The sequence below is a fragment of the Pimephales promelas genome, chromosome 13, assembly GCF_988280905.1.
Source record: "Pimephales promelas chromosome 13, fPimPro1.hap1.1, whole genome shotgun sequence".
Classification (NCBI taxonomy): domain Eukaryota; kingdom Metazoa; phylum Chordata; class Actinopteri; order Cypriniformes; family Leuciscidae; genus Pimephales; species Pimephales promelas.
In genome coordinates, this window is record NC_142781.1 from 29,354,900 (window position 1) to 29,377,962 (window position 23,063).

A 23,063-nucleotide genomic window follows, 5' to 3' on the forward strand; every position below is an offset into this window, starting at 1 on the left:
CTCAATGTTAAAATTGACCCTAGTTCTCCTTTAAAGTGACAGTAGCCTAATATACCGGCTGCCAAATTATGAGATGCTATTAAAAATATCTATATGGTAGTTATTCACCTGTGGTATCAGTGTCCAAATTGTGGCCAGTGAAAATGCTGAGTGGCTAGTAATTTTGGAAAACCACTAGCCACAGTGACTGGTGAGCAAAAGTTTGTCAAGCCCCTGTCTCCAATACAAACATAATGATTTTGCTGGATTTTTTTACATCTGGAACATTCCGAGGATGTACATAAAGACATCGTAATGGTTTCATAAATAAGCCATGATAGCCAAAAAGGTATATAGACTATGAATAAATAAAACAACTGGACAACTACATGAAGACAGAAAATGTGTTTTATCAAGTTGATATCAACGACATGAGACAGTTGAAGTGGACTTAGCCACTGGATAAAGTAAAACTGGTCTAGACAAAAGTGATAAGGGATGGGAAATAGAGATTTGCTGTTCACCCATTTGAGGAAATGATGTCACAATGCATGATAAAGCTGTTCAGACATCAGTTTGAAGGCTGACACAAAAAGCTAATTTGCCATGGGTTCCCTCGGGAAATCCTAATTAGTTTCAGAATATCTTAGATGAGTAAAACTTTAATGACTATTTTGCATATGTCGCATATACCTTTACTGTATGTTTACAAATCGACCTTATTTTCCTGTCATGTGCAGGGTTTGAGCTTTTGTTTTTTGTTAACACCACATTACAATGTTCATGTTCCACAAATTGGACAATGAATCAAATAAATTACAAAAGCAATGTGTAATCGCAAGCTGCTCCACAAACTAATAGCATAATAAGTACATTATGTTCATTAGTATTTCTCATTAATCACATAATTACTTGCATGGTAACATGAACACTAATGTTAAGTATAATTGTATATTGGTTTTGCATTTTTTTTCTCTGTCATTGTGCAAAAACAACTCACTCTTCACACGGCCAAGTCCAATGATAATGACAGTTCATCTGAGCAGTGCGAGGCCTGAGGTATACGGGAGATCATGGCATAGATCAGGGGCGCAGCTGTGTGCCAGCGCCCAGTGTTTACAGGAGCACAGCAAACACAGGAAATGACAATCTAGTCTATCTTTCATTACGTCTCTCTCGCCTGGGGAGGAATCTGAATGGAAGGCATTGTTCTCTTCTGTGACACGGCAAAGGACAAATGATACAGCACTACAGACGCTTTCTCCCTTCGCTCTGCCTGTCTTATACAGTGTTCGAATTATATGTTGAAGCCCTTAGTGGGGACACCCAGCACCCCAAACCCCCCGACATTTACTCTGCTCTGCAATATTGATGGACAAAGACATTTCTCCACAGAATTCAATGTAATAAACTTAGCTCTCTTCTTTCCCTTTCCCGTGTCCAGATCTGAAAAAATTATTTTAGGTGTAATATAATATTTATGTCGTCGTTATGTCTGAGTACATTATTGTTATTCATTATTAATGTTATTATCTGGATAGGTTAATTAAAACTGTGCCCAGATGATCGTTTTTCATTTATGCACTTTAAAATAATTTATCATGCATGTGGTTTCAACTGCACAGTGGGCGCATTCAATTTGTCTGATAACTGTTTATTACACGGCTTTGTGGAATACTTGATTCTGATTGGTTCATCGTACCATCCAGCGCTATTGCCTAAATAACAACCGCTGAAAACTGATAGCACAGGCTCATCCATATCCCTCAAATATTTGTCTAGTTTGGACTTGCCGCGCTAGCAACTACTCTCTCAGGGTAGCTTTGCATAAAAGACCTAATACAATTTTTCAGTCAAAATTTTGTTTCTAATTATTTACTTAAGTAGCTTCCGCTTCGCGTCGGGGTCCTCATCACCTTGTCGGGGTTTATTCTGAGATAACAACCGCCTGATTGTACATTAACCCTTAGGCCGTATGTCAACCAAAGCGTTTTTCCACACGCCTGGTGTATGTTTTCAATTGTTTTCAATGGGAGCGCCACGTTTTTTAAACTCCATGAGTGTAATGAGGCACTGAGTGTTTTTTTTTTTTTTCATGCTGAAGCAGAAGCGCCAAGCACTCTGCGTTTTTTTATGGTCGCCGAGAGTTGAAAAATTTTAAACTTTGGATAAAACGCAGCGCTCATCACAAGAGTGACAGAATGTCCCGCCCTCGTGCCAGTAAACTTCATCAGAGATGTCTTGAAGTTATTTTGATTAAAGATTACAAGGGAACATGACATAAAAAAAAGCGCAATGCATGGATGAATCTTTTATAATAAACACTGAAATATTCCATTAAAAAAAATAAGATTCCTTCATTTTGATTTCATGGTGACTTTAAAAGCCTCTGTAGGCTCTGAATCTGAGATGGCCAGAACAGAGCATGCTCTTAAATCTTTTCCTCTCTGCGGTATGGTAATGTAATGTTTCTCTTGTCGATCCCCATTTAGTTTTCTTTATTAGTTTGGCCCTCTTTTGGGAGAATGTGTTTCTGTTACATTTGTTTCCTCCGACTGAAGTGTGTTTCTCCCTGTGAATTTGATCAAACGCCCTGGTTATTATCATACCAAATTCATCTTCAAAATACATGTTAGCTTCTCAACGAGGAATTTGTGTGTGGGCATATGGGATTGTAGACATGTGAATATCTCTGACTGTGTTTTGCGGGCGGTGAGTAACCCGTGTGTCATCGCACATTAAGTATGCACACTCTCCAGGGACTAAATGATGCAGGGGGTGAAGATGAAATGGGAAGATGAGAGGCTTGTCAGAGCGGCTGTGCTGGTAAACGGTTGTCAGCAGGAACACTGCTTCGGGAACCGATGCTCCTGCTGTCTGGCCTGCTGCGTGACACTCCGGACTTTGTTCATGAATGTTCTCGCTGCAAGAAAAAAACATCAATCCGCTTCTGATGTGAACCTACTGTACCAGACAGATCCAAGTTTCTGAAACCCCATTAAATCCTCTTGTTCGTTTCATCCAGATCAAAATGAGTCCAAATCTGATCAATTAAACAAAATTGAATCAATCTTTGATAATTTGAACTTTTATACAGTTGAGATGATAGTGATCAAACTACATTTAAAAAAAAAATCTTATATGCTAAATATTAGGCTACATCAGCATGAGAGTCATATTGGACTCAGTTAACAGTTCATCTAATTCATCTAAAATTATGAAAAAATATCAGTCAGGAATGGAAAATTGTTTAAAATATTTCAGTCAGGAATGTCATAATCATTATGTGAAGTTCGGCCATAAAAAGAAAATTCTGTCAAAACCGACACAAGTTGAATGATGTTTGCTATGTTTGTTTAGCATGCAGTATGAAGTATTTTACTCAGTTTCCTGATTTCGATTCAATTTCAGTAAGTGAAGAAGTTATTCATATTCTTATTAGGCTACACTACAGCACACAGGCACGCTGATTTCACACAGCTTCCATTTTGAAATCGAAAGCGAGGCGGTGGGAAGACCCAAGTACAGATAGATAACAATGCCTTAATTGGACAACCAGAAGCTGCTGCTACAATTTACACTATTGGATGTAATAGGATATGTAGCCTTTATAGTTTGTTCCTCTTCCTTTTTTATTCTGAATTATATATATATATATATATATATATATATAGGCCTGTAATAATTTTATTTATGAATGAATTTCACTGTATATAGTCCAAAGTATTGTGTACATTTTTAGAATAACTAATCTCTACATTAACACAACAATACGCCACCGCATTCGCGATGTCCTATGATTAAAAGCAACACTTCTGGTTTTCTTCCCGCCTCCGGCGATATTTTTTTTCCCGTAGGGGAAGACTCATCAATATTCATTAGGGAACTCATCCCTGATTGGTCTCCATTTCAAAATGGCGGCTGCGGAAATTAGCAGCGTTCAATCCTGATTGAATCCACCATGCAGGCCGCGATTTGTTTCTCTCTCTCATCTCGGAAAGCGTTGACGGAATGCATTCAAACATCAGGTAGGCTAACTTACTTGTAGTGTTTTCTAGAAAAAAAAAAAAAATGCGTGATATGCAATCGCTGGAGCTCTGCTTCCGATAAACACGTTACTGTGTGTGCACGTCATTTTTTGACAGACATCGATGTTTTGATATTCAAAGGATGTGGATTTGAAAACACATGGATCGGAAGTAATACGTATTTATTTCTTTGCCAGCAAGTATTTAAGTGATTGCCTCCGAGTTATGCTTGTTTATATTTCTAATATTTCAACTGACAGTTTTTGACAGATTTGATATACAGTGAGCAAGGGGTGGCTATTAAACGTGTTAGAGACGTTCAGAAGGCTTATTTCGTGGCTTGAATAAATGATGTTACTCAGAGACTAATTTGGTTTGTCAAAAATGTTACATTCAGCTGTAGCAAATTCGTTGACTTTAGAAAATCAAGAGATTTTTTTTTTATGCAGGAAGGTTGTTTTGATTCACAAAGTTGTTTTATGTCTCTAACAAAAAACATTTTTTTAAACCAGCATGAAAATGCAGATCTTGATGTAAATCAAAATCTCTTTTTAAAAACTGTTGTTCCATTATTAGCCTACCCCTTACCACATTTTGTTCACATTTAGTATTTTTCTTAAAGCATGAGTTTTCTATGACTTTATTGTTTTATTTATGAGTCATGTTTGCTAAGGCTTTGAAAAGAATTGTTCAGAGAACTGAATTAAATATTAAACTTTAGCTTGTACTGTAACTCATCCAAAGGCATTTGCGTTGACCTGTGATTTTCAACTGACAGGTGTTAGGCTATATGAAGCACAAAATCTCAGACTTACAAAACAAATCCCATATATGCATGTAATTTTATGCATCTTGAGATGTTGCACATAACAAATGTTATATAGAATAAAAAATATCAAGATTCAATTAAAATGTCAAAAATATTTATTAAAAAAATCTTATATATATTTTTTAATCTCGAGGTGGTTTTTGTAATTTAAGATGACATGCCCAATGTTTGCCAAATAAATTCTTAAATGTCAAAAAAGTAAACTAAAATTTTTCCCTCAGACAATTGGCTAAAATTTCCTCTTAGAAAATGATTTTTTTTTATCTCTTTTGTGTATTTCTTTTTATTTCTTCTCTCTTTTTTTTAAGCAATATTTTTGCATAAATTACGTTGCAGCTTGGAAGGAAATAAGGTGGGGGAGATTATTATTTAATCCACTGCTGATTATAAGTTCACCCACTTGCAAAGAAATGACAGGTCTATAATTTGTATGGTAGGTTTATTTTAACCGATAGAGACAGAATATCAAACAATAAATCTAGAAAAAAAAAACACGCATTATATAAAGATCATAAATTGATTTGCATTTCAGTAAGTGAAATATTTGATCCCCAAGCAAAGCATGCCTTAGTACTTGGTGGAGAAACCTTTGTTGGCAATCACAGAGGTAAGATGTTTCTTGTAGTTGGTCACCAGGTTTGCACTTCGATCGGGATTTCGGTCCACTCCTCTTTACAGATACTCACAAGAAAATCCTTACGGTTTCTTGCCTGTCATATGGTCATCTTGTAGCTCATTCTAGCCTTGCGCAAGTCTACAATCTGGTCCCTGACATTTGACAGTTCTTTGGTATTGCCCATGGTGGTGGAGAGGTTGGAATGGAAGATACCTATTCTGTGGACAGGGGTCCACTGACATTAGGAGTACTTTCTAAAAGAGACTGGACTGTGCTTCACATGGGCACATAACCAATCTGTGAGAGGCAGAATTCTTGCTGGTTGCTTAGGGCATCAAATACTTATTTCACTCAATCAAATGCTAATCAATTTACATAATCAACCTTTATATAATGTGTTTTTCTGGATTACATTCTGTCTATACATTTAAATAAACCTACCTACCATAAATAAGACCCTTAATTTCTTTGTAAGTGGCCGAACTTACAAAATCAACAGGGGATCAAATAATTATTTCCCCCACTGTTGGCCTAAAAATCAAAGCCAACATTTTAACCTTTCTTTTTTTTTCTTCTCCCCATCATACTCCTTTTGTTGAGCATTTATTCTCCACTTGCTGTGTTGGAAATAAACCTGAAGCTTGAGAACCGATAAAGAATGGCTTGAAGTGATGGAAAAACACGGGAAGCCACGCAAGCTGTGGACATTTAATTCTCATCCAGCTCGCTGCCCCTCATACTATGGTTACATGACTGTGACCTAACACAAGGACATCGCGTGTTATGCTTTAGGACACGCTTCTAATTTTAATGCAAAACCATATAATCAGACCCCCTGCCTACGGCCAAGCTGCCATCTCAAATCAAAGTCAGCTTTCATTCATTTCATGAAAAAATTCCATCTAGCCAACAATAATAACGGGAAACACCTCCAAAAAGATGTGATTTATTTATGTACTCTCATAATAGGTTAAAATTGCTAGTCTCAAAGCTCTGGGCTGTCAGAGAGCTCCAGCATTGTCAGTAAAATTGAAAAGAGGTGAGAGCATGTGATGAACTCTAGGGTTCATTGTGAATAAGAATTCATTTGTTCCCTCCGAACCGCCTGTTGGACACAAACCTCAGCTCTCTGATTGGTTGACTCCTTCTTTAGTTTGAATTAACCTTTAGCGAGTGATCTGTCCCCATCGCTGTTCTTCACAATGGCGGTTAATGTCATCGTCTTTGAGACGGCTCCGCTTGCAGAATAATGAACATGAAGTGTGGACTTTCTAAATCATGCATGCGTGCAATGTCACATCAGGGTCGCCCAGTGACCTTTCTGAAGAGTACAAAGCATCTTATTGAAAACCACCCTATTTTTACCTAATCAAGTTGATGAGTTTAATCTTTTATGCAGCCTTTCGACAGGTCACAAGCAGGAATGCCCTCATCTATCTAGAACGATTCAGGACTTCTTTTCTATATATATTAGTTCAGCAGATCACAAAACTCACAGTTCGGATCATATTATGTTTTTTGAGTCACGGATTGGATCATTTTTTCACATCGGCAAGAATAAAAGATATCGTGAGGGTACTTTAAGTACCCAGACACCACAATAAAAACTACTTGCCTAACTAATAAAGTTAATTAACATTATTTTTGAGAATGTTGAGGTAAAGTGGGTTTGAAACTTACAGCTTAGCTCTGTGGCTAAGATTAGGTAAACATTTGGGTTTAAAGGCCTTATTTTTCCAAGTGCATTTGGTAGGCTAATTACAAGTATTGCAGAAATTACACACTTGTTCTTTTGGTTAGGTTCCTTCTTACAGTACATGAATAGTGATGTCGTCGACATAATAGATCATCTGTTGTGCTTTGTAGGTTTGGATCACTTTCTATCTTTATGTCTGAGAGCATTCTGTCTTTTACAATGAGAAAGCTGACTGAAGAACTCTGACCTTAAAGGGTTAGTTCACCCAAAAATGAAAATTAAGTCATTAATTACTCACCCCCATGCTGCACCAACCCCGTAAGACCTTCGTTCGTCTTCGGAACACAAATGAAGATATTTTTGATTAAATTTGAGAGCTGTATAACTACCACATTGGCTCCTAAGGGACTGCCTCTTGACGGTCCAGAAAGTCAATGAAGAAAATGTTTAAATATCCCAAGTGACTACCGTGGCTCAACTATATGTTTATCAAGCGACGCGAATAGTTTTTGTGCGAAAAAACAAACAAAAATAACGAGTTTATTCGACTATTTTTTTCTTCCTTGTAGGCCAGAACGAGATTTCCTTATAGATTTCCACGAAGCATGCGCGAGAATTGCGATCTGAAGTGGTGTTAGCTGGTGTACGCAGATCGCAAATCTCGCGCATGCGTCGTGGAAATCTATAAGGAACTCTCGTTCTGGCCTACAAGGAAGAAAAAAATAGTCGAATAAACTCGTTATTTTTGTTTGTTTTTTCGCACAAAAAGTATTCGCGTCGCTTGATAAACATATAGTTGAGCCACGGTAGTCACTTGGGATATTTAAACATTTTCTTCATTGACTTTCTGGGCCGTCAAGAGGCAGTCCCTTAGGAGCCAATGTGGTAGTTATACAGCTCTCAAATTTAATCAAAAATATCTTCATTTGTGTTCCGAAGACGAACGAAGGTCTTACGGGGTTGGTACAGCATGGGGGTGAGTAATTAATGACTTAATTTTCATTTTTGGGTGAACTAACCCTTTAAAATGACGGCCATTGGGATGCCAAGCTTCCTGTCCGACTGTAATTACCGTGCCAACATCACCTAGTAAGCCGCCCTTATTGGGTCTTTGTGCCAGTGCCAATTATAAAGACAAATTACTGCTTGTCTGTGCGGTAATGGTACATAATCACAGACCTCCAATGACCAGCTAATATCACTTTGCTTTTTAAAGCTTTAGTCGGAAACAGTTGTGCACGTAGAGCGACATTTTTTCTAGCTATAAATCAAATGGAACTAAATTAAGGTTTGGAAAATTTAGAATAAATTACTAAATGGTCTTGAAGGGCGTTCATTCGTTTGATTCAAAAATATACTGGCTAGAATAATGCTGCTAACATTGTCGTTGTGTGTCACACCACCGTGATCTGCCCCTGGTTGCTACTCCTGTGTGTGTGTGTGTTTGTCATTCATGATGAACTGCAAAGTTCTTGATAAGAGAATGGAAAAGATGAAATTATAAAGAACAGCTGAGCTTGATAATGTCTCTATATTTACACAGACACTCATGCATGCTGTGCCAAAGCAATTTGTTTTCCATTTTAAGCTGATTAAATCATGTAATGTGAATTAAGGGAAATTAAGGGGAATAACACTGAAAATACGCCAAAACCTCCCTCTAATCTCAGGGTCAGCAGGATTTGCTGCTCGTTAAACTGAGTGCTCAGACTTACTGTAAATGTTTTGTGTAAAAACTGGAGAATTTGGGGGTGACCCAAGTTCCAACATCTGCTTATTAATAGGTAGTCAGGTAATTGTTTAGTTTAGGTGGTTAAAGGGATGTAGAATATGGTCATGCATAATGAAGCATTAATATGTGATTTATAAGTACTAATAAACAGCCAATGTCCTAGCGATATGTATGCTAATAAGCAACTTGTTAATAGTGAGAATTGGACCCTAACTAAAACCCATTTTTTTAAAGGGCTGAGATGATACCCTTTAAAGTCCCTGTGAAATCAAAATTGAACCTATTTACTTTGTTAGCGCATATTACTAGTCTTGTGGTGAACAATTAATCCGTGCAAGTAAATATATATTTAAAAAAAGTTTTACCTTGGTAATCTTTAATCAAAATCTGAAAAGTTACTTCCGGTCTGGAACGGTTTCTTTTTCTGATGACGTAGGTTTCACAGTTTGGGTGGGGAAACGCTTAACGTCTCCCCTCAAACCGTTAGTTTGCTATGAGCGAGAGACGGAGAGGAGGAGCGCTAGAGTAAAACCCTGCCCTCTGTTCAATATTCCGTTTCACTTGGAAGTACGTCACAGCACTGGAGAAAAATCGTTTGCAACTTCCGGTTCACGGGGACTTTAAAAAGGTTCTAATAGGTGATTATATGAGCTCTTTAGGTACAAATGTACCTTTTTTTTAAAGGAGAACTGCCACAGTGACAACTTTTGTACCTTTTTTTCTCTATAAGTCGACATGAAACAGAAGTTGAGATTGTCATTTTTTTTCCTTTTTGTGACGTATATTCGAGTGAAACGACTTCTGAAATTAGAATAAAAGAATTCGTTCTTTGGGAATTGATTGGATTGTTGGAGGTTGGGCATTACAAACAAAATGGTTGCACCGATAGCCGCAACCTCATTGGCTCCGGCCGCACGCTTTTGAGGGGAGGGGAAGGGTAATGTATTCGTTTAAAGATTATAAGGGTACATTAATTTAAAAAAAAAAATGAAGTGCACAGATAAATCATTTATAATAAACGCTACAATACATAAAACAGGAGATTTGTCAAATTTAATTTTATGCCAACTTTAAGAGTGTATGAAATCTCATTTATATGGTCTGCTTATGCCTGGTGGTCAGGAAGGCTTCTAATCAACTGAGAGATATATTTTTGGTCAAAAGGATTAATTCTCTCATAATCTAGTTCCCATGAGACCCCTGTGTTTTATTTATTTATACAATTTTTACCATGAAGCTGAAAAACACTTTGAGATAAAGAAGGTTAATGAAGTTTACTTTTAGGCTATTTAGGCTATATGTGTTAAATGATTTTTTGAAAACTTCATTATATCCAGGTCTCTCTATAGTCTACCAATGTTATAGGTCATGTCTAGTTCTATCACAGACATAAATGCATTTAGGTTTGTGGGGCCGTTTGACACTTCTGCTTCAAATACTGTCACAACAGCATCATTTGAACTAATTTAATATGGGTTCAATCTAGTTCTGCTTTAAGCAAGTTGTGTACCCCCACGGCATCAACAGTTAGCCAAAATGGGAAATGTGTTAAGTCATTTTATGCTAAATATCATTTAGCATTATTGTTAATAAAGCTAAAGGCTGTCAGTGAAAAATGTGAAAGTGACACTTCTCGCTCTGTCCCTCTCGGGAAGGATAGATGCGTGATTGTAACCGAGTTGTTTTCACAATAGCTAGTTGACTGAAAAGTGATTTTGTCATAGCTGACAAACTACATTTTCACTTCCAGACGGCGAGTGGCAGAGGATCATTGTTAATCGAAAACAATGTTCAGTTAACTGTTAAACATGATTGCACTCTAAAAAATGCTGGGTTGTTTTAACCCATGTTTGGGTTAAATATGGACAAACCCAACCATTGGGTTTAAAATTGAATTAAAAAATGTTAATCATCAATTTGGTTTGGCCACATTTGATCCAAACATGCATATGGGTAAAAATAACCCAGCAATTTTTTAGATTGTACTGGTATGTTTAAGATAGGAATTACACTTCCCTAAGCTTTTTAAGCCCTTCTGTTAAAGTTTTGTTGCAATGGGAAACTTGAATCTTCTATATTCAAGTGCGGTTGCTTCAAATCACACCCCAAAGCAAAACAGGCCGGATTATGTCTAGTACACCTAAATAATATTAAAATTGATGGCCATCTATGGCATATCTGCATTCATATCTGGTTCATGTAATTAGTCCCACTAGAATCATAAGCATATTCATCAAAGCTCATTCATTCCTGAGATCTTCGGAAAACCATCAGATAGCTGAAGCGTGGGCTCAAAGAGCGTGACGGCTCGCTTCCTTTTTGGAAATCGAAATGGGAATGTGTAGCGAGGTTTAAGCTCACTTTAGTGAAGGACATTCCTTTGAGAATTATCTTGGGTTTGAAATGAGAGATGCTAATTTTTGTATGGATTTAAGAAAGGACTCCTGAAGACATGTATCAAACTAAAGAAAGGAAATAGATCAGCGTGAGTAGGCCTAACGTGATTTGACCTTTCTTTCTTATTTGTGGCTTGCTCTCCTGGTTGCAGTTAATACAAGTTACTTGAATGGTAAAAGTATATTTAGAAAAATAGAATCTAGCCGAGTGGGATATTGCGAATGTTAAACTAAACAAAAAATGTGCCTGAACCTGGTTGAAGTGCTCTATTGCATTACTGCTGATCTTTAAGAGAGAATTAAACAAAGGTTGCTCTCGTTAGATATTCAGTGCGGAAATCAAGACGGGAGCAAATAACTGAATCCAAGGGCTTCGGAGAAAGAAAAACATTACTTTTGCCGCACTGCACTCTCCATAACCCTCTGTCACGAATGGATGAAGTTCACTCTCTCAGCACAAACTTTTGATTACTTTCTGTAAGGTGTTTAAAACTTTAATCAGTTCTGGAAAATAAGGAACTGACTACAGGGTTGAAATTCACCGAGGTGATTGTGGTTTATTTTGCCATCGGTCTTTATTTTACCAGAAGTTTGAATGTAGAATCTTCTGGTTGCTGGTGTTACATGGTTTACATGGATTTTAGCTGGTCTTAAACAGGATTGAGCGATATATATATATATATATATATATATATATATATATATATATATATATATATTCTGTTGCTACAAGCAATAGAATGGATGGAATTGGAATTTGAAGGATGGGAAGAGTAATTGCTGGAATTGCAATTCAAAGAAATATGTCATTCACAAAAGTTTTGCACATTATTTATTTTCACTGTTTACGCTTAGGCTATTTTATTTATTCCCTGCTACATAGATTTCATTTTTTCTAAACTTAGTTAAGTAAATTAGAGCTTTCTAAATGATAAATGTGTATTATTTTACCCTCATATTTTATTTTATTTTATATACACATTTCTACTGGTGGAATGTCAAATGTGCGTTACTAATATCATATAATATTTAGCCTGTATGTTTGTATGATGGGTATAGGGATGAATATATTATGAAAATTCCATAATACTGACTATTTCAACAGTTGAATATCTTTGATTTTCCTTTTTGATTTTAATAGCCTGCATATTATGTTCATGTTGTGTTGTTTCACATGTACCTTTTAAAAAAAGTTACTTAAATGTCCTTAATAAACTAAGTCCTAATCCTGGCTTAATCTAAGCCCTGTCTGTTAAACCAGGGCAAAATATATGTATTTTAATTTAAATAATTATATTTTTCTTCCTAAATATGTTCATTATAATAGACACTTGGCTTCCATTGATTGCAAACCAAACTTAATTTAACTTAATTTGTGGTGTGGGCTAATTTCGGTATACCGAAAATATAAGTTTCATTTGAACCATTTAAAGAAACAACAACAAATATGCTTATGTCATCTTATAATCATAATATTATAGTGTGTGTTACTCAACTAAAGTAAAAGGAAAGCAACAGTATAAAGAAATTGAACTCAATGTAGGACAAGGTCACGGTGATCGGCAACTGTTTAAAATTCTGCTTCTCGCTGTTTTGTCTCTTTCTCCTTGCGCTCAAGGGATCCTCTCAGAGACGCTGTATAATGAGGTATGAAGCTCAATATACATAGCTCGACCACTTCCACGTCTAATGCATTCAATGAAAACTCTCTGCGATTTTCAGCCGGCGAAAGTCTGATGATGACATTTCCGTGACATTCTGCCACTCGCTTCCTCCCGAGACCTCCCTGTACATGGGAAAGTGGGTTAATGTTAATATCAGAGAGTGATCTGATGAAACTAAGAAAGCTGACTGTGAAAGTGGGTTGTGAAGTTTTGATATTGATGATGCTCTCGTGGTTTTTAAGGTTAGGCATTTGGGTCTTTAAATCAGGAGAAGTTTTATGTACCAGATGCGCTTTGTAGGTTGGGACGCCAAGAGACCGAGCACGCACTTGAAGGGGTGACTTCAAATGCTATGCAAAAAATGACCAATATTCTGTGATCTTGACCCAATATTTTCTTCCCTGGACCAAAGTACAGGTCCTGGGACTTAATGATGACATCATAAACATCTAGATATTTGATGCCCGTGAAAGAAACACAACACCAATCAATGCAGCAAACTCATGAATTGTCCAACACTTCTTTTAGCAATTACCAAAAGATCGGAAATTACCCAAAAAAAAAAAAAAAAAAAAAAATATATATATATATATATATATATACACAGTATATATATATATTAACTAGGGCTGTCAAACGATTAATCGCTTCCAAAATAAAAGTTTGTGTTTACATAGTATATGTGGGTGTAGGGCTGCACGATTATGACAAAAATCGAGACGAATTTTGTAGTTCTTTTTGTGGTCTGGTTCCTACCCGAACCCCGAAGTTACATAGTGCCAGTAAAAGTGATACAGACCCCGTCAGGCGACGGCAGGAGTGCCTTTCACCCTGTTACGACTTGATAAACCACTGATAAGATTTTGGAAACTTTATTTTAAGTAAACAATGTTAGATAGTGTTGCTTTAATGCTAATTATAATTATAATGTTACACTAACTAAAATGAAAACAATGGGGAAAAAACCCTTAAGATAACCTGTAAAAAAACACATTTTAAGCACACAGAATAATGTAAGTGGACTTTTTATAATTGTGCCTTTGAACGATTACATAATTGTGGCATCCATAATTGTAATCGCGATTACAAATTCGATTAATTGTGCAGCCCTATGTGGGTGTATAATTATTTTATATATATATAAATACACACACATACTTGTATATATTTAAGAAATATTTGTGTGTATATATTGTATATAGATTTATATATAATTTATATTAAATTAAATTTAATTTAAATTTATTTTACATATAAATAATATTTTTTTTCTTAAATATACAAGCGTGTGTGTATTTTTATATATATATAAAATTTATAATTTATATATATATATATATATATATATATATATATATATATATATATATATATATATATATATATATAATTGTACACCGTGCACTCACATATTTTATGTAAATAGAAAATTTTATTTTGGATGCAATTTAATCGCGATTAATCGCTTAACAGCCCTAATATTAAGTCTTTCCCCGCCAGCATTTTTTTAATCATTTTCACAAAATTGTCATGGCCCCCAGAATATTTGGTTGTGTGAATATCTGAACATGTAGAGTGCTTTAAAAAAAAAAAAAAAAAAAAAATATATATATATATATATATATATATATATATATATATTGGTACAGCATGGGGGTGAGAAATTAATTACTTAATTTTAATTTTTGGGTGAACTATCCCTTTAATGGTTTTTAATGGTTTCCTCATGGGCATCGTTCATGTGGGTAATGGTTGTCATGGGATACAGCAACTTGAACAGTTTTCAATAACCGTATGATGATGGAGGCCTATTAAGTTGCCACCACTGAATAAAACGAATTTGTTACATAGCCTACTTATAATTTGTTACTCTCCAGCATGACTCTCTGCATGACAACCTGGGATTTAATTAATATCTGATGATGGCTCAACAGTGCAGAGGCAGATGAACAAACGCGCTCACTGTGATCGGCTTGCAGGTAGACAGCAAGGTCTAACTTCAAGGCACGTTCATGACATGTAACGCATTGAAAATAATTGGAATTGCAAGCATCGAAAATAATCTATTAATAAGAATAAAAGAATAATAAAAAAAGAATAAATCTAAACTCAGGTACAGGTCAGCAGGTGTGTAACTTTCTCACTGGAAGTCCTGTGTAAGATGGAAAGAAACAAACCTCATCAGTCATCCAGCAAGTATGACATTTATCTTAGTCTGGCAGTACCTCAACTTTCCCACCTCCCCATCGCTCACGAAGTGTCGCATCCATTTGAAATCACTCCAATTTCAGTTTATAGCTGACATTATTCTTCATTCTTGAACTATTATTATCCACTGCACCAGGCTCAGTTCCTGCCTTCAAACGTCTCCCTATCTGGTCAATAAAACCGTCTGGTTGCATAAATATAACGGCTTATCTTCAGGCATAATGCATCGAATAACTCAAGCCCAGGACGTGACAGGTAATTCATCATTATTAGTATGAATACGAGTTTGATTTTGTCAATGCACACCGTTACCGTTAAAGATCACGTTGGTGCCGTGACCCGAGTCCTCGACGTGACTCTCGTCCATCACAAGAGGCTCAGTTTCTTATTTCCTGTCAAACAAACTGATATTGACAAGAGCGGAGCGATAGAAGAAAGATTGCCATTGTTAGGGTGAGATTTAATCTTGTTCATCATCGTTCCAGAGCAAATGTGTCTGCTGGCGTGATGGAACTGTCACTCCATCTCTGAAGCGTCCTATGAACCAGCCTTGTCAGTGTTCAATCGCTTTAAAGCAGCGCCAATCGGGTTTGTCGGCAAAGATGCTACAAAAGCTGCATGCAAATTGGAGACTCTGTGAGCAGGATTTATTCAAGACCTCCTTATAATCCATCCAATGTGTCAGAAATGCAGTGCAGAAAAGTTAAAGTCCCTTGAGGATGACCAGTGAGGAATAGAAGTGTCTGGGGAACTCAAGGCTGTGAGAGAGGAAAAATGCTTGTCAAAATAAGGCAGAATGCAATAGACCGTTCATATGAAATGTATGTATCAGAGCAGCAAGGTTGTGATATGAAAATGATAAATGTACAGAAAGCTAAAGAGAGCAATATTTGTTCTTTTACATAACAGCATTATTATCTTGCATAGCAAAAGCATGAAGGGTCAACAGCAGTCTTAAAAATTGTTTGGAAACTTGCTCTACACTTGATGTATGAATGTCACTCACATTCATAACAAAAAATAAAAACAAATAACATTTAATTAAATAGAAGAGGCACCGTTTTGAATTATTATTATTTAAAAATAGGAGAAAACAATAGTAAGACTCTTGAGACAAGTATTTTGGCACTTCCTTCACAAACTTGGTGGATTGTGTCGATAATCTATAGATATATATGTTTTTTTTTAAATATTTTTTAACAGCATAACTCTCTCATATGCTCATCAAGACATTATTAAAAACAGAAATATTACTTGCTGTATTTTCAGCATCTTTACTCCAGTCTTCAGTGTCGCATGATCCTTCAGAAATCATTCTAATATGATCATTTGCTGCTCAAGAAACATTTCTTATCAATGTTAAAAATGATATGTGTATAAATAGCTTAGTATGTTTCATTTTTACGCAAACACTCATACACTCTGAGAAAAAAAGGTACAAAAGCTTTCACTGGGGCTGTACCTTTTCAAAAGGTAAACTTTTGTCCATTTTAGGTGCTAATATGTACATTTTATGTGCTGATATGTCCATTTCAGGAGCTAATATGTCTATTTTAGGTGCTAATATGTACATTTTAGGTACTAATATGTACATTTCAAGTTGTAATATGTACATTTTTAGCTGCTTACATGTACATTTTAGGTGCTAATATGTCCATTTCATGAGCTAATATGTACATTTTAGGTGGTAATATGTACATTTTAGGTACTACTGTACATTTTAAGTGTTAATATGTACATTTTAGGTGCTAATATGTACATTTTAGGTGTTAATATGTACATTTTAGGGACTAATATGTAAATTTCAGGTGCTAATATGTACCACTAAGGTGCCAATATGCAGACTTTGGAAAAGGTACAGCCCCAGTGACAGCTTTTTTACCTTTTTTTTTTCTGAGACTGTATGCATTTGAAAACTAACATTTTCTCCATACGGTTGATCGATCCTCTGTGATAACACTTATGTATTAAGTCAATCTGATATGTTTGATGTAACATGAGCTAGTTCAGATATGGTTTCGCCAATACGTTGACTGAGGAATGTATTGCCATTCTTGATCTCCAGGAAGTTTTTCAGTTTTATGCATGCATGCATAATCCCATGAGATGCATGTCATGTGATCGTTTATGCATTTTCTTTTATGCTGACTCCTCAGGGATGATGTTTTGAGCACTGGAAATCTCTGCGAGCACCACTGTGTGGTGTTTTTTCCCCCAGTACTGAGACTCGATACACAACGTCTGTGCTGTGTGCTTGTCCTTGGTGTTTCAACACAAGGTGAGCTGTTAACCTGTCCCAGTAAATTCACTCCTGTGTTCCCTCGCCTGCCACTTAGTCCTCACTCCAGAGCTCTGGGCCCGTCTGTTCTGTTTTTTCCTGCTGAAATCGGTGTCGCTGCCGCCTCTAGCCCAATACTTTCATTAAATTAGTCATTTATGGCAACTTGCAGAGGTGATGAGGGATGCAATATGGGTACCCCAGAGCTTGTAAGCCCCCATTACATATTATTACATCGACAGCACATGCACAGCTTGGGATTATGGGTGAGCCGATCACTCAAAGCGTGCCATCACTTTGATCAATGTCTGTAATAAAACCCCTGCGCCCAGAGTAAATAAACTTCTCTCAACGAAGTCATCAAATAAACTGTGTTCTGTAGAAATCTAATAAGCTTATATTTCAAGCTCATGCATCAACGTTAAACATCGACTCGTATACCGTGCTCAAGATGGATGTGTGAATATTTATGATGATGAATGGTAGAGAAACATAGGCGGAACAATGATTGACAGATAATCAGAACACAGCAGGATTGTAGTATTATGAATCCATTTTAATTGTCATTTTACACCCTTTCTTTCTTCCTTTCTTCCTTCCTTCCTTCCTTCCTTCCTTCCTTCCTTCCTTCCTTCCTTCCTTCCTTCCTTCCTTCCTTCCTTCCTTCCTTCCTTCCTTCCTTCTTTTTATTTTTGCAATTCCTTTAAGTGATGCTATAGTTGTACAGAAATTATGTACACCATACAAACATTTGGCGACAGTAGGATTTATTTATTTATTTATTTATTTATTTTTTAAAAGAATTAATCCTTTTATTCAGTTAGCATGCATTAAATTGATCAAAAAGTACTGATTTTTTTAATAACTTTACATTCATCAAAGAATGTGGTATCAGAATTACTACAAAAATATTCAGCTGCACAAAAAATAAGGAATAAGCTGCAAATCAGCATAATAGAATTATTTCTGTATTTTTTTTTCTTAAACAAATCTTGAAGGACTTCTTTCAAAGAAAATCTTACTGACTTCTAACTTTCGAACGGTAGTCTTTTTCTGACATAATAATATATTATTGAGCACAGACATCATAGAGTTTCAGTGCAAACCTCTGATGGTCTGTAGCATATAATATTGAGTATACAGGCTAAAGTGAAGATACAGGAAGTGTTGAATGTGCCACCAGGGTGAGCACAGTCAGACCTGAAATGACGACTACAGGCTTCTTAAATTAACAATAAAAGAGGTTTATTAAGCTTAATTGACCCTACAATAAGTGTTGTTATTAAACTGGCGTACCTAGCAAATGTGTTCTTAGGTTAGCCGTTAGCATAATTTACGGCTACTTAAGTGTGATGCTGATGCTCGGCACAGTAGATCACGCACCAGAAGTATCAGGAGACGCTTTTGAAAAGGCCATTTCACAGCAATTACCCTGCTCATTTTGTAAGGATTTATCTAAAGTCAGCAAACTGCAACTGCTGTAGGGAGGGAGCTCCGTCTTTGCTTTTTTCCTCAGAGTTTAACAAGAACACAGAGTTCAGACTACTTTTTTTTTTTTTCCAAATTCAGCTTTAAATCTGGTTGTTTATCTTAATAACTTTCAGATTTCTTGTTTTTCGCTTAATGTTCTGGGGATACGAGGCATAATTAAGAGGAAAATCTTTTTTTTTTTTTGTAAATCTTTTAAAGGTGCTCTATGTATTTTGTTAGCGGCCTCTATCGGTGATGTTTCAGATTGCAACCAATTTTTACAAGAGTGCTCGAACACAAGAGCGGGCACTCATGGTACCGGTGTTGTGCCAAATTTCGAATTTGAATTGCGTAATAATTTGGCAGGGGGGTCGAAATTTGGCCCAACACACAACATGCTGGAAATTCATGTAAACTCCCACTCCAACGTTACAATAATAGGCTACTTTTCTCACCAACGACACCAAACGATGAATAAGGGTCTTATCTAGGACCCTTCGAGTCATGACTCGGAAAAAGATTTGTTCATTTTGATGAATGAGTTTGAACAGGAGAGTCACGAACGCTCATCACAGAACAGAGCAAGGCGTTTTACAACAGTGCAGTTTTTACCAACGCTATCACACGGTCAATTCGTACGAATTTGTACGAGTGATTAAAAGGTGGCTTATTTGTAAGAATTCGTACGATCTCACTCGTATGAATTTGTATGATTTGTCTAAACCCATGTGATCCGTAGATTTAGGGGCGGGGTCAGGGCTAGGTCATTCGTACTAATTCATACGCATTGGCTAACTCGTAAAATATATACGATTTGGCAAAAATCGTACTAATTCGTACGAGATCGGGTTGGTTTTTACTGTATATTTGATCAAATACATGCAACCTTGATGAGCATAAGAGAATTGCTTACAGAATAATTTACCGAACATGCTATTTGAGTGGAATGGCTGGGAACATAATTTCTGTTTCATATTCCATCCAAGCACCTTTCTTCTTGGTGAGATGGCAGTAGCAAGACATGGGTTATTCCCATAGGAAATACCTCAAAATCTTATATTTCTCTAGCAAGCTATTGCCCGAAGCCTCGTCCAGCTCGACTGTGAGGCTAAAATGAGTCTGATTGTTCCATCAGTCCGTCTCACCAGTTGAGCCTGACCTTAAATCCCAACACTGCCGCCTGTAGAGCTGATACACGATAACAATACCCCATATCAAGCACAGGAAGAACCGTCACACAGACCCAATTTACCCGCTGTGTGGACTGGAGCGACGAGTTGCAACTTAAGTTGAGGAAAACACATTTCTTTTTTTTATATCAAGTCTTGAATGAATATAAATTTGCATATTTGTTGGCCTTTAGGGCTTGGCTCCATTGCAATGTTTTCCATCCCATTGGCAATTCGGGCCAGATGTGGGCATATGTGTGCCAATGTTAATTGTGCCCTTATTATAGAGCCCTAGGGTCAATGAGCACACTGGACAAAGGATTTCAGGGATATGGCTAAATATCCCAAAATTTCTTGAGCAATTAAAACCATTTAGAACTAAACAAAGCCTTTGGCAACACACTTTCCATTTCAGCACAGAACGGGGTCTTGTTTGTCACAGCAAGATTTCTTTTCAATACGAGGCCAACACAAAGCATCATATTTTTTTCATATCCTTCGATATTGTGACTGCTGCTGACTGATGGAAGGTAATGAAACTGTCTCCGGCTGTACCTCTTCCCGCTGTCACTTTCTGTTTGTTTCCATTCAAACGCTAGACAAGTCAAAGAAGACTGAAATGATAACACACTGCGTTTGATTTTATGCTTGTTTCCAGGAACGACAGTTTTAATTCCGTCTAGTCAAAAATGGGATGCGTCTTATCAGGTATAATAGCAAGCAATTTTTCCATAGATTATTATTTGTCTTGCTCTATAAGTGCATGGTGTAAAGTAAACATAAGATACCTGTTTTGATGACTGATAAGTATTCGATGCATGTTTATAATTTGTGAATGGAAAGCAATCTTAACGGTGTAAATTGACTTTTAATTGCACTTGTTGGCAAGTTGGCATCTGATTAGATTAGCTTCTACCAAGTGAAAGATGAACTACTGTAGTTAAATGTTTAATGTGCAAATCTTATGTGGAAAAAAATGGGACCACAGTTGCATAAATAATTACAAAATGTTAATGATTTGTTTCAAAAGCATTAGTCGTGCCACTGCGCGTCAACGTGCTAGTTATTGTGCAGCCTAATTGGAGGCACAGGGGGGCTCTTATGTTTACAGTAGAGATATCTCCTGACAGAAACAAACGACCGCGGGCCCAGGGTGAAGATGATTAATTTATTTTCCAACTCGCTGAAAATGAACAATATTTTTTTTTTCCTCCCATGGACGAAAACAGTAATAAACACAAGTTAACAAGCTCTTGGCCCAGTGTTTGCTAATGAGCTGCTAATGAAGGATCTGTGTTTTCGGTGATCAGAAGCCACCTGGTGAAAAGTCAGAGAGAGATAGTCAATGAACAGCACTCAAACACTTAAAGGAACAGTGCACATAAATGAGTCTTCTGTTATTGTTTATATATTTATGTTCATTACGTTGTTTTTGTGCATCATTCTGAATTTCGTCCATTTTTGTTCCGCAAGAATGTCACACAAAAGCATTTCACCGAATTTTGATTTTTAGGTGAACTATACCTTTTAGTTTTGTCAGAAGTAGCAGTTTGGTATGAAGTCGATACGATAATTTTACAAATGTAACAGTATCGGCCTTTTTGAAGTACCGGTACCTGATTATAGGCGGCTACTATCAAACACATGCATATTTGTGAGAGCGTCAAAGGTTTGTATTTACAACATGTTTTGTAACGTTGAGCATTGTAGCCAATCAGAGACATGTTTGTTGAACTCGTGAAGGCAATGGCCAATCAGAGGCATTTAAAATCCAAGATGTCCATGTCTTTCTTTCTTCAGTTGAAAAGAAATTAAGGTTTTTGATGAAAACATTCCAGGATTTTCTCCATATAATGGACTTGATTGGGAACCAAACTGTTCAAGGTCCAAATGAGAGTTTCCGTGCCGCTTCAAAGGGCTTTAAATGACACCAGACGATAAATCTAAAAAATTAAAGAGTGTTACTTTTAATTGTTTTCTTAGATGAAGTTTGAAGAATGATTAATTGGAATGTTCCCTCAACACGCTTTAAATGTTCAGAGAACATTCAGAAACAACATTTGAATAGACATTAACATAACTTAATAGAAACATTGGGAAAACGTTCTTAGTACATATTTTTGTTAGCTGGCTTGATCCAGTCAGACTGTATTTGCCATCACTTTTGCTCTAGTCTTTTGTAGTAGCAGACTCGCTGGTCTGGATGAAAAGAATCTGAAGTGTTAAAGATTGGCTGAATCAAAAGCACTGCCACTGGATGTTTATCTAATTCTGAAGCCAACAGAAAAAAAAAAACTGCATTGATTCATCCGTGTTTGGTAGGCTAATAAAAATCTCAACTCTCTGAACACGTCAAACCAGTGTTTGTTCTGGTCTCGATCCTTAAAAGGATATAAAAATATCTACGGAAGCGAGCCCACTCACTATCCACATATGTGCCTCGCCAGCAGTTATATAAAATGAATTATGGTACAGAAATCGATATGTGATCCATCTACGAGTTAAAGTGCTGGTTTGTGTAACACTGCTCCATCCCAGGCTGCCCACGTCAGTGACTGAAACCCAGTCTGCGTAAATAACATTAGACTAGATCTGTTCGAGATTCCTTCTGTCGTCGTTTAAAAGAAGAAAACAAGGCAGGGACTCAAACATTTACAATCTGATTGCTCAAGTGTGCTGTCGAGCTCAGTGGACTGAAAGATTATTAGCAAATGCAGTTTAAATTTCAATCTGTTACTCAATTAGATACAGTAGTTGTTACTTAATATCCCAGGAAACGTCCCGTGAAGAAGTGTGGCTGGCTGGGGAAGCAGAGGGAGTGAAGACACAATGGCTGGCACTGAGACTGTGGCACACGGGGCTCTTTCAGACCCACCTGAATGCTGGATGGGAAACAATACGTTGTGCTTATGCACTTGGGATTGCCAGACTCTGCCAAAATGGCACTCTTTCAGTGTAACCTGTTGAACAAGACCCACACGGCTTTTTGTTGTGAGGA